The sequence below is a fragment of the Littorina saxatilis genome, linkage group LG9 (assembly GCF_037325665.1).
Source record: "Littorina saxatilis isolate snail1 linkage group LG9, US_GU_Lsax_2.0, whole genome shotgun sequence".
In the NCBI taxonomy this organism is placed as follows: Eukaryota; Metazoa; Mollusca; class Gastropoda; order Littorinimorpha; family Littorinidae; genus Littorina; species Littorina saxatilis.
Genome location: NC_090253.1, coordinates 65404266 through 65417605, shown reverse-complemented (window position 1 = coordinate 65417605; position 13340 = coordinate 65404266). Strand labels below are relative to the sequence as shown.

Sequence of the window (13340 nt, the reverse complement as noted above, 5' to 3'; positions counted from 1 at the left end):
AAAACAATACACCTGCACTGTGCCTTTTACTCAACAACAACAACAACAACAACAACAACAACAACAACAACAACAACAACAACAACAACAACAACAACAATAACAACAACAACAGCAACAATAACAACAACTGCAACAACAACAAAAGCAACACCAATATCACCATCATCGACAACAACAACAAAAGCAACACCAATATCACCATCATCAACAACAACAACAACAAAAACAACACCAACAACAACAACAACAACACCATCATCAACAACAATCTCAACACCAACACCAACATCACCATCATCAAACAAATTCCATCTCGCACGGCATTAAGTCTCAGGAAACTTGAATACACGCATGCAGGAAAAAAAAATATGGGTAGCGCCGTATGTATGGCAGAACTTGACTAAATGTAAAAAGCAACAACAACAACAACAACAACAACAACAACATCAAAAAGCATACCAAAATCACCATCATCAACAACAATAACACCAGTAACAACATCAACACCAGCAACAACACTGTGTAAAGAGAACAACAACAAAAACAACAAAAACAACAACAACAACAACAGCAAAAAGCAACAACATCAACACCAGCAACAACACTGTGTAAAGAGAAAAGTTGGGCTGTTCATTTATGGTATGTGGTAAAGTGGAGGGATTGTCTTAGCCCTGTTATAAACCTATCGATATATGAGATAGTCGTTATATTGCACTGACTCGCACGCACGCAAGCAAGTACGCACGCACGCACGCACTCACGCACGGACGCGAGTAGGCTCGCACACATACACATACACACACACACACACACACACACACGGGTAAGTTCAGCTTGTTTCAAAGGAACTCGTTCGAAAGAAACTTGTCCAAAAGAAACTTCCCCAAAGTGTATGTACAGTTATCTTACTAGACGCTTGTCCGACAGAGACCTGTTAAAACACATGGACCGTAAATCAGAATCGGACGACATGACAGTATGCATGTACACATGGACAACTCTCGCTTGAGTGGACAGGCAGACAGGTGTCCACAAACATGTACAAATATATGTGTGTTTGTTTAAGGAATGCTCAATTGAATGTATAGGACACTTCTTCGACTCCATATTTGTTTACATGGACACTTGATCGACGCGACACAATAATGACAGCTTTCCCAACCCTTTGTGTGTGAATGTTTGTGTGTGTGTGTGTGTGTGTGTGTGTGTGTGTGTGTGTGTGTGTGTGTGTGTGTGTGTGTGTGTGTGTGTGTGTGTGTGTGTGTGTGTGTGTGTGTGTGTGTGTGTGTGGCACACTAATTGCTAAAACAACAACACCAACACTCATACAACTACAAAACAATGTTCATATTCTATCTAAACTTTTGATATGTACATTTTTACAGTTTCTTTAGAGTGCCAATTTGTGGTCAGCTTTCTAATGATATATTTGTATATATATAATTTGCAAGTTTTTTGTTTAACCTTACAAGCAAACGATTTCGTCTGAAATACCTTGTGTGTGTGTGTGTTTTGGGGAGGGGGTGGGGGTGGTAGCTACACTGCCACTGAATGGTATTTTCTATTATTTATTGGTTTCCCGCAGTTTGGTTCCATCCCTTGATTACATACTAAGTCCCCCTAGATTTCTGACTCTGTACATGTCTCTTGCTAAATATACCATTTGCTATGCGTTGTTCTTCTGATGCTTTGGTTGCTTGTCACTATGTGCCATATACTAAAGTTACATGTCGTCACGCTCATAAGATAATTGCCTATGTTATTTTTCATAGTTTTGAGAAAAACGCAAAACACTTATTTGGTTTGTGAACAATCTGCCAGTCTCATTTTAGGTATAAGTTGCAAACTGCCTATCTCGAACGGTCAACGGAGGTATACGCGTGAGATAAAGAGTTGACAGCAGGTTGTGCATACCTTCCCATTCTCCGAACAAGTCTTTATGTATCAAAACGAAAAAGTGCCTGATTCAGAAACGAGAACGGCAGTTTTGCTTAAGTAACCGTGGCAATGGTTTCCGATGGTCTGAGAGTTTATACTCTCTAACACATGACAGATGCCCTTCCAGTAGCTTCCCCTGTAGTCTCACTGCACAAATGCCTAACACTGAGTTAGGTATTGTTCTTGTGAGCGTGACGATGTTTGATTGTTGAGTTTTGTGTTTGTTTCATATCCCTCGACTGTCATTGCATATTATAACCATTCATGATTAATGTTGCCTTAAACATTGTATGCAGACTGCATTGACTTTAAATCGTAAAACGCTTTTTGTATGTTTTGTTTTTATTTCATTCTTATTTTTTAGGGAGTTTGTTTTGTATACAAGTAGGAGCTTGACATCACAGGACACAGACAAGGGAGCAAACTCACAGAAGAGAACACACGTTAGTCAATTTCAATACACAGGTGGGGGGGGGGGGGGGGGGGGGGGGAGGGGGGTGGGGTGTCATGGATCGGGGGTCGCAGTAACAAGAGTATGTACAAGAAGAAAACAGCAACAGTGGACTAGCCGTTGCTTCCTAGCTGTCATGCAGACACAATCATCAATGTGTCTTAATATCCATATACATCTAAGTGGTACACACAAACATGCCTACACAAGCGCCGAGCCTTCATTGCCGAAACATTACACAAGCAATAAACATGACACAAAACTACTTCACCGAAAGGAAATTCCACTTCATAATTAGTTAGGAGGCCCTCTCCTTTCTTTCACTCGTCTCTAGTTTACACTCGCGGAGGCATTCGCATTCGACTGTCGAGTGATCCCTCGAGGAAACAGGACGTGTCTGTCTGTATGTCTGTGTGTCTGTCTGTATGTCTGTCTTTCACTCTTTGTGTCTGTCTATGTGTCTGTTTGTGTGTCTGCCTGTCTGTATGTATGTGTGTCTGTCTGTATGTCTGTCTTTCACTCTTTGTGTCTGTCTATGTGTCTGTTTGTGTGTCTGCCTATGTGTCTATGTGTCTGTCTGTATGTCTGTCTTTCACTCTTTGTGTCTGTCTATGTGTCTGTTTGTGTGTCTGTCTGTATGTCTATGTGTCTGTCTGTATGTCTGTCTTTCACTCTTTGTGTCTGTCTATGTGTCTGTTTGTGTGTCTGCCTGTCTGTATGTATGTGTGTCTGTCTGTATGTCTGTCTTTCACTCTTTGTGTCTGTCTATGTGTCTGTTTGTGTGTCTGTCTGTATGTCTTTGTGTCTGTCTGTATGTCTGTCTTTCACTCTTTGTGTCTGTCTATGTGTCTGTTTGTGTGTCTGCCTGTCTGTATGTATGTGTGTCTGTCTGTATGTCTGTCTTTCACTCTTTGTGTCTGTCTATGTGTCTGTTTGTGTGTCTGCCTGTATACGTGGTGGCGGTCTGCTCTCTGGACGGGACGCTCACTCAGTCTGATTCCGCGACGTAATAGTCAATGTCGTTAGTAGGGGCATGGTAGGTTGTGGCCTGTGTCGGTTGGCTAGCGAAGAGACTCGGCAGCAGTGTAGTGTGTGTGTGTGTTAACGTGCGTGCGTGCGTGCGTGCGTGCGTGTGTGGGTGTGTAAACCGAACACTATGACAAATAGCAACAAACAACAAAGAACAAGGATACATCCAAAAACGACAGGAACAAAGGAATGAGTGAAACAAGTACTACAAAATAAGACAGAACAAACTAAGAAGCAAATGTAAGTCAGACAAATAAATTAAAACAATAACAAAAGTACAACGCAGTCAGCAATAGAAGGACTCAGAGACCCATAGAAATGTAAACAGTGAAACCAAACTAAATATTTAAGTAAATGACAAATGTAAGATAAATGAATGCATAAACAAATAGATACGTAAATGAATGCATAAATACATTCATTAACCTATCAATCAATCAATCAATCAATCAATCAATCAATCATAAAATCAAGCATACAGTCAATCAATCAATCAATTTATCAAACTTTTACCAAAACATTCGACAAGCCATAAACATGACTCAAAACAACTTCACCGTTCGAAAGTAAATTCCACATCATAATTAGTTAACCACATTCCGCCCTTACCCCCCTCCCCTCCCCTCCCCCCCTCCCCTCCCCTCCCCTCCCCTCCCCTCCCCTCCCCTCCCCTCCCCTCCCCTCCCCTCCCCTCCCCTCCCCTCCCCTCCCGGAGACTCTTTCCTTTCTTCAACCCTTCTCTAGTTTAAACTCGCGGATGCATTCATATTTGACTGTCCAGTCATCCCTCGAGGAAAAAAGGGCGTGATTTGCTTCCTTGAAAAAATCTTTCCTTTTGGCTCTGTCTGTCTGTTTCTCTCTCTGTCAAGCCATTTCTATCTCTCCCTCTTTCTTTGTCAAATCTGTCTTTGTCTGTCCGTCAGTCTTTATGAGTAGGTCTGTCTGTGTGTCCGTCTGTGTGTCTGCCTGTGTGTCTGTCTGTTTGTCTGTATGTTACTCACGTCTGAAAACAATAATCACGACATGCGAACAATTAACCTAGGCATCCCATCAAACATTGCGTAACAATGCCCAGTTCTCCTCGTGTGAAAGATTCGCCCCTCCATCTTAGACCTGGCTACGCTTTTACATGAACTATGACCACACCGCCACTTGGACATATACCAACATCAGCAACCTAGAACAAGTGCGAATTGTACAAAGAATGAGGAAATAATTTCTTGACAATCACTAGAAGCTAAATTCACGAGGAAAAAAAAAAACTTCTGCATACGAAGCAGTGATGATGTTGATATGTGGTAAGAGTCAAAGTGGAGGGGTCGTGTTGTTCTATGTAAAATCTTTGGCAGATATGAGACAGTGTCCAACAGTCTCCACGTTAAACAGTGTACATATAAACATTCACACCGTTCGGTGTTTGTTGTTTCCAGCAGTAAAATGGTGTAAAAACAATTAGGCAAGGGTCGGAGACTGCGAGCATACCAGCCTGAAGGATGTTTTTATCTCTGATTGTTTTGGACATTATACAAACCGTGTTGCTGGATATGTGTGGAGATATATCGTCCTGAGCTTACCAAATGAAATTGAATCATGTGTGTGAGTGTGTGTGTGTGTTTGTGTGTGTGTGTGTGTGTGTGTGTGTGTGTGTATGTGTGTGTGTGTGTGTTTGAGTGTGTGTGTGTGTGCGTGTGTGTGTGTGTGTGTGTGTGTGTGTGTGTTATGAGCTGGTACCGTTTGGAGAAACACCCCTGTTTGCACGCGAACCGGATCTTGACACTTTGAGCAGAGTAGGCCCGACACGAAAGTAACATGCATTACTTCATAAACACAGCTTCCCTTAATGCCACTGCAAGCTGCACGAACTCAAGCTTCAGTCAACCATGCTTTGTTGTTTTACTTTTCACAACTAGATTGGTGTAGCGACAGGAGACGTATTACACGGCGAACACAAAAGTGTAGTATGATAACACAAAAAGGCCCAATCTGCCTCAAATGGTTTACAGAACGATTTAAATCTTCTCCCGACAAAAGCCGTCCTAACCTTATGGAAAAAAACACTTGCAATAGCATTTAACAGCATTAAATGACACTGTTTGATTTAATGGCTATTTAGCTTGCGTAAACCATACACCATATTTCGTGTTTTTGTTTACCCCTGAGCCATCGCGGACCCGTGTCACACACTTTCCGTTTTTTCACAATTTCGTCGTCAGTGTGTAATTTCAATGCGACTCGCTGTATCTGCAATAACACGTTATTGTGTACCGCTTAATCTAAAATGCAGCAAACGACTGAAATCCACACGAACTTATCCGCGGCGGCTGGCGTCAAAGAAGCAAGCGATATGCAAAAAATTCGTCTGCTTGGGGAAACACGACCTTGCGTGACCTGTCAACTGCTTCCGGGCTCCCTTTTTTTTTAACTTTCAAAACTTCGAGTTGTACTGATCTTGTCTTGATGAAAAAAAGAATTCTTTTATGATTTAAGAATGTTTGTGTAACAAGATGTCAATTTATTAATTAGATTTATAAAGTTAGGTCTAGCGCCAAAATGAGGCTTCCGATTGTCTCACAGACAATCCGGCTCGCCACGCAAAAATAAATTGATTGAAAAATGATCGCTCTTTACGGAGGGTACCAAGGATGTTCTCAAGCGGTGCGTGTTTAAATGAAATGGTGTTTGTACTGTGTGTACAAGCCTGACAGTGTCTGTAGTCAGAAACTGATGGTTTACGGGAAGCTGTGTGTGCCTTTAAGCTGTGGCATACTTTTTATATTTAGTCAAGTTTTGACTAAATATTTTAACATCGAGGGGGAATCGAAACGAGGGTCGTGGTGTATGTGCGTGTGTGTGTGTGTGTGTGTATGTCTGTCTGTGTGTGTGTGTGTAGAGCGATTCAGACTAAACTACTGGACCGATCGTTATGAAATTTGACATGAGAGTTGCTGGGTATGAAATCCCCGAACGTTTTTTTCATTTTTTTGATAAATGTCTTTGATGACGTCATATCCGGCTTTTCGTGAAAGTTGAGGCGGCACTGTCACGCCCTCATTTTTCAACCAAATTGGTTGAACTTTTGGTCAAGTAATCTTCGACGAAGCCCGGACTTCGGTATTGCATTTCAGCTTGGTGGCTTAAAAATTAATTAATGACTTTGGTCATTAAAAATCTGAAAATTGTAAAAAAAATTAAAAATTTATAAAACAATCCAAATTTACGTTTATCTTATTCTCCATCATTTGCTGATTCCAAAAACATATAAATATGTTATATTCGGATTAAAAACAAGCTCTGAAAATTAAATATATAAAAATTATTATCAAAATTAAATTGTCGAAATCAATTTAAAAACACTTTCATCGTATTCCTTGTCGGTTCCTGATTCCAAAAACATATAGATATGATATGTTTGGATTAAAAACACGCTCAGAAAGTTAAAACAAAGAGAGGTACAGAAAAGCGTGCTATCCTTCTTAGCGCAACTACTACCCCGCTCTTCTTGTCAATTTCACTGCCTTTGCCATGAGCGGTGGACTGACGATGCTACGAGTATACGGTCTTGCTGAAAAATGGCATTGCGTTCAGTTTCATTCTGTGAGTTCGACAGCTACTTGACTAAATATTGTATTTTCGCCTTGCGCGACTTGTTGTTTCTTCTTCAAAGCAAACTGTGTTTGGCGAATGAAACATAATGCCATATGTCTTCAGGATCAGTGTATGGGGAACTACTTGTTCTTTGTTAAACTTAAAACAAGCGTTATCCTCCCGATGGAACACATAGTACAAGGTAAGAGGACAAGTGTATTGTGATCAAACCCGGAACTAAATGCTACATGTTCGTTTCAACAAACTGTCTTCGGCGAAGGAACACATCGTATACGGAATCAAAAGCAGTGTATTGCGACAAAATAGAAATGCATTCATTAGATAAGATGATAATCATACCTATGGAACAAACTTAAAGCGATAAAAATGCAATTATTTTCTTTACACTCTCAGTACAAGTTATCTTTTCGACAAAGAAACACATACAAAACACAATAGCAAGACTAGGGAATTGAAACAAAACTATAAACGTACGCTACTTGTTTCTGTTCATTTCTAAAACAGGACTAGTGTACCAATGGAAGACACAGTCAGTGCCCAAACACAGGTCTATAGTGTATTACAAAACTAAAACAGGACTAGTGTACCAATGGAAAGCACAATCAGTGCCCAAACACAGGTCTGTTGTGTATTACAAAACTAAAACAGGACTAGTGTATCAATGGAAAGCACAATCAGTGCCCAAACACAGGTCTATAGTGTATTACAAAACTAAAACAGGACTAGTGTATCAATGGAAAGCACAATCAGTGCCCAAACACAGGTCTATAGTGTATTACGAAACTAAAACAGGACTAGTGTACCAATGGAAGACACAATCAGTGCCCAAACACAGGACTATAGTGTATTACGAAACTAAAACAGGACTAGTGTACCAATGGAAGACACAATCAGTGCCCAAACACAGGACTATAGTGTATTACAAAACTAAAACAGGACTAGTGTACCAATGGAAGACACAATCAGTGCCCACACACAGGACTATAGTGTATTACGAAACTAAAACAGGACTAGTGTACCAATGGAAGACACAGTCAGTGCCCAAACACAGGTCTATAGTGTATTACGAAACTAAAACAGGACTAGTGTACCAATGGAAGACACAGTCAGTGCCCAAACACAGGTTTATAGTGTATTACGATCGAAACAAGTAAGACTACCCTCTCGTGAGAGGAACTACACTTCTTTCACGCCAGCAACAGTACTATACACACGGACACAGTGCCATTTCTGAATAATCATCGTCACCATCTGAAAAGAGGATGTTAAACTGTTGGCCTGCTGTCGTCTGATACACGCCCGTCTGATAAAGTTGAGAGATCATGTGTGTGTTGTGGACTTGTAAATTGATCTGAGGATTTTCACCAAAGAAGTGTGAATATCAAGATGTCGTGGTTGAGATGCTGTTTGGCTTCACTGAGTCTCCTGGTGGTGTGTTGCTCTCAAGGTCAGTTATCACCGTGATGTATGTCTGACGACAATTAACAAAAAAATCTTTTTAACAGTGCAGGAATTTATTAGACAGTCCGGCCGTTTCGAACAGATAAACATGTAAAGTGAAAACAAAATCGATACGTCTACTCGTCTCTCTCTCTCTCTCTCTCTCTCTCTCTCTCTCTCTCTCTCTCTCTCTCTCTCTCTCCCCCCCCCTCTCTCTCTCTCACTCTCCCCTCTCTCTCACTTTCCCCCTCCCTCCCTCCCTCCCTCTCTCCCTCCGTATCTCTTACTCGCTAACACCATAAATATTATATATGTATTCTAAAACTGATTTTTGTTTTGATGTACAATTTTCATTCAATTTTCTTTTCATGTTTGCTCGCTTTTCATTTAAACTGTACCCTCCCCAATCACATAATTCACCTCCCCCACCTTTTAAACGGAGACAGACAGTATTCCACAGATTTGAACAGGAAAATGTTTTTCCACCGTACACTCGTTCATTAAACGTTCAGGCCGCTTTGGTAAATCAGAATAAATGCTCTACAAGCCGGACAGCAACTTTAACTTCTGCACATCTCCTACCCATCCCTCTTCTTTTATTCATCTTCTTTCCCTCCTTCCTTCCTTTACTGTCTTTCTTTATCATCATTATGCAACGTTCATTACGTTATTAATAGATTTGGTTTATTGAGACAAATTTTTCAGCCGTTACCGCCTTATGTTGTACTGTCATGCAGGAACACCACTATAAGCTTCTAGCTTGTTGCTGTTTCTGTGAACTTTGTATACATGTCATGATTGTAACCTTTGTTAAAATAAACTTATGTTTAAACCAAGAGGGTTGTATATTGTAGAAAATAATAATTTGCTCTTTCTCGTAGGCATCTGGTTGAGACGCGTGTGTTTGTAATCTGCGTTTTATCAAGTGTTGCTCTCGCATTTATAAGTGTAGTGCTAATACGGACTACACACTAGGTGTGTGTTTGTGTGTGTGTGTGTATGTATGTGTGTGTGTGTGTGTGTGTGTGTGTGTGTGTGTGTATGTGTGTATGAGTGTGTGTGTGTACTTGCGTGTGTGTGTGTAAGACGTAAGACGTAAGACATTTTATTGATTAAACACACAAGGTTCATTTCAACGGGGGGGGGGGGGGGGGGGGTCAGTAATACATGCCGTGTGTTTGTATTTATGGACAATCACCCGGACTTATCTCTTTCTCTCTAACATATACTCACACGAACGCACGCACGCTCTCACTCTCTCTCTCTCCCTCTCTTTCTCTTAAACCTAAAGATATATCCAGCGCATGAATGGATAGGTGCAACGACAAACAAGTTTATAGTGCTAACATACATTATCGGCTTTCAATCATGTTCTATCTTCCACGGCACAAACTCTCTCTCTCTCTCTCTCTCTCTCTCTCTCTCTCTCTCTCTCTCTTTCTATCTCCCTACCTCCCTCTCTCTCTCTCTCTCTCTCTCAATCTCTCTCTTTCTCTCTCTCAATCCACCCAGTTCGACCGAAGCTAAGTTAAGAATAAATTCCTGTTGTGCAGCGGGTTAAAGTATTCCCTCATACCTCGGAGATATACCTTCACTCGCTCGCAGCGACGTCACGTGACGGAAAGAATGTTATCACACCATTGAAATGACATTCTTTCCGTCCCCTATAGGCGACGAAATAGGTCAAATTTTGTGCACTTTTTAGTGGAAAATGCTTCCATGCCGGAGCGGGTACTGGACCCAGTGCCGTTGTAGTGCAAGTGCACTACAAAGGCACTGCACCCAGTGCCGATAAGCGACAGCATTCTTTTCCACCATCTAAAATGTCACGTGACGTCGCTGCGAGCGAGTGAAGGTATATCTCCGAGGTATGAGGGAATACTTTATCCCGCTGCACAACAGGAATTTATTTTTAACTTCTCTTCGGTCGAACCGAGGTGCAATATGGGTGCTCTCTCTCTCTCTGTGTCTATCTCTCTCTCTCTCCCTGTCTCTCTCTCTCTCTGTCTCTCTGTCTCTCTGTCTCTCTCTCTCTCTCTCTCTCTCTCTCTCTCTCTCTCTCTCTCTCTCTCTCTCTTTCTAACCTACAAACATTTCCAGCGCAAAAATCAACAATTTGAATAGGTACAACAACAACACAGGTGTACTACACCAGCATACATTATTTGCAATCAAACCTGCTCTAACATTCAACGGCACAAACTATGTATAACACATCGCCGTCTCGTTCACCTGTTCCACATTGGGTAACTAGTCCAAAAAACTTTTTCTTTTTTGAAAAACACGATATAAGAATCTGGCCACATGCACCACTGAATCCCCTTTATCTACAGACATAACACGTATAATACTGTTCGCATCTTCACTCTGGTTTTTTTCTCTTAATATTTTGACATCAAGTCTATAATCACAATATCCTTTGCATACAAACAATACATGTTTCTCGTCTTCCACGTCCTCTCTGCATACAGGGCAAATCAAAAGGCCCGGTACAACGTCAGTTCGATAGCGGCATTTGTGAGTGTTTATGGGTGAAATACCAAATCGAAATTGTATGTATGCATCTCGAAAACAGCGGAGCTGAATATGGTCTAAATACTCTCATTCAAATCGCTCCGAGTTCATGATGCTGTCGTGCCAGTCTTGCTGGAAGCAATCAAACAATCGTTGTCTGAATACTGCTATAAATCGATTCAAATCGCCTACACCTTGTTGCAGCCAGACATCTCCAAAGCCGTACATGCATAACATTTCTTTCAAATAATGAGACCATGTTTTCTTGCCATAACCCTGTAAATGTTTCATCATGTCATATGCTTTCCTTGGGAGTCTTTCGCTTGGCAAATGTAACACTCTCAGCCAATACTTAATACAGCGAACCGACGAAGTGACGTAAAGTGGGTAGCGGCCTAAGTCACCATATACCATCTTGTTTGGTGTTTGTCGTCCTACACACAAAAACTTCTTGCATGCAAACAAATGGGCTTTCTCAAGAGCTTCAAACCTTTGGAATCCCCACAGCTCAGATCCATACATTAAGATCGGGAGGACCTGTGCGTCATATATTTTAAAAAATACGCTTCTAGGTATGTTGCCTAGCCTCCACAAACATCTTAGGATATGGCCAGTCCTTATCTTTGCCTTTGAGGCCAGATCACTGACCATTAGCGTCAATGACAATTTTGTGGTGAAATTTAGCCCCAAGTACTTGTAACTGTTCACAACCTCTATGTCCTCGTTTCCGTACTTCCAGGCTTCATTTGCTGCCAAAAATCCTCCTTTTCTAAAAACGATTACCTTTGTCTTATCCAGGTTGACCGTCATGGAAAACTTATCCGTAAACTGTTTTAACACATCAATCTGTTTCTGTAACCCGGCTGTGCTATAGGATATCAAGAGTACATCGTCGGCAAACAGCAATATGAGAATCTGCATCACGTCAGGTGTTAACTGTATTCCATGTTTACCGTTTTGAAACATTTCAAGTGCCAGTTCATTAATCAGGAATGAAAACAATGTTGGTGAAAGCACAGAACCTTGAGGGACTCCACATGGACAACGGAAAAACTCCGATGGGCCATCGTCGGTGCGAACACAAGACTTCACTCCTTTGTACATACTTTGCAGGATGTTCAACATCTTTCCGCCAACCCCGTGCTTGCGTAATACATTCCATAACATAGCCCTATTGACTGAGTCAAAAGCCTTGCGGAAGTCTACGAAACATATGTAGACCTTACCAGATCTTTTAAGAAGGTACCTCTGGACAATAGCATATAGCACAAACATATTGTCCACAGTAGAGTGGTCTTTTCTGAAGCCACCCTGTTCCTCCTCTATTCTACTGTTGTCTTCCGCCCAGTCAGATAAGCGCCTGTTTAGTATGCTGCCAAACAATTTACCTACTATGCTCAGTAACGTAATGCCTCTGTAGTTATCAGGGTTGTTAATGTCTCCACTTTTGTGAATTGGGACAATTATCCCACAAGACCACGCAGAAGGGTAAACGCCTGTGTCCAAAATTTGGTTAAACAGCTTTACAAGAAACGGCAACAGTTTCGGCAAGAGTTCTTTAACATTCCAGCACAAACGCCATCGTACGCGGGTGACTTGTTTAATTTCAATTTCTTGATACCAATCTCTATCTCATCAGCCGAGATGGGCTCGTCTAGGTAGTCAATGCCGGGTGTGTCCTCGGTCACTTCAGAGTGGTCGCTAGCCGGGTTGCCTTCACCACCTAAAATGCACCTGAAGTGGTCCAACCATTCCCTACTACTTATCTCTGGTTTTTGGTGCCTGCGCCCGCTGATTGATCGCACTTCGTCCCAGAATAACTTTGAATCACTCGCTTTTGAGACCAATGAGTTCAACTTGTCCTTTTTATATTGTTGCCTTTTGTTTGCCAGCAAGAATCTGTACGCCTGTCTACTCTCTACATATAAGTGTCTGGTCGATTCTTTCTTCACTTTACTCCTCGAGTGTTTAAAGAGCCTGTACCGTCTGCGCGTTTTTCTCCCGGTTGTCTTGCATTCGGCATCAAACCATTTACTGTTTCGAGGGCCTATGTACACAGTCCGCTTCATGCACTCCGCGGCCTTGAGCATTCCTTTGTTTAGACAATCTACCGCATCGTCTAACGATATTGCTAACAGTGATGACGCCTGTGAAATATAACTATCAAAGGCGCCATTTCTGATAAATTCCTGAAAAACATATTTTTTTCATCGTCCCATATAATCTTATCAACATGTTTCGTTTTTTCACGCGTTGGTCTTTTCTTTGCAGGTCCTATTGTCAACTCAACCGGCAAATGTTTACCCTCGAAACGTTCTGCCACTTTTAATTCCATCTGTTTGTCTTTAAGTTCTCTAGA

At 41.4% G+C, this 13340-nt stretch overlaps 1 protein-coding gene across 1 annotated transcript in view; it reads left to right on the top strand.

The window, feature by feature from the left end:
* The first annotated feature begins 7733 nt into the window (after positions 1-7733).
* LOC138976996 (innexin unc-9-like) overlaps positions 7734-13340 on the top strand; it is a 45519-nt gene continuing 39912 nt past the window's right edge. Inside the window, exon 1 of the mRNA XM_070349887.1 lies at positions 7734-8474. The gene's annotated coding sequence lies outside the window, so the exon portion shown is untranslated. The remainder of the gene's footprint in view (positions 8475-13340) is intronic.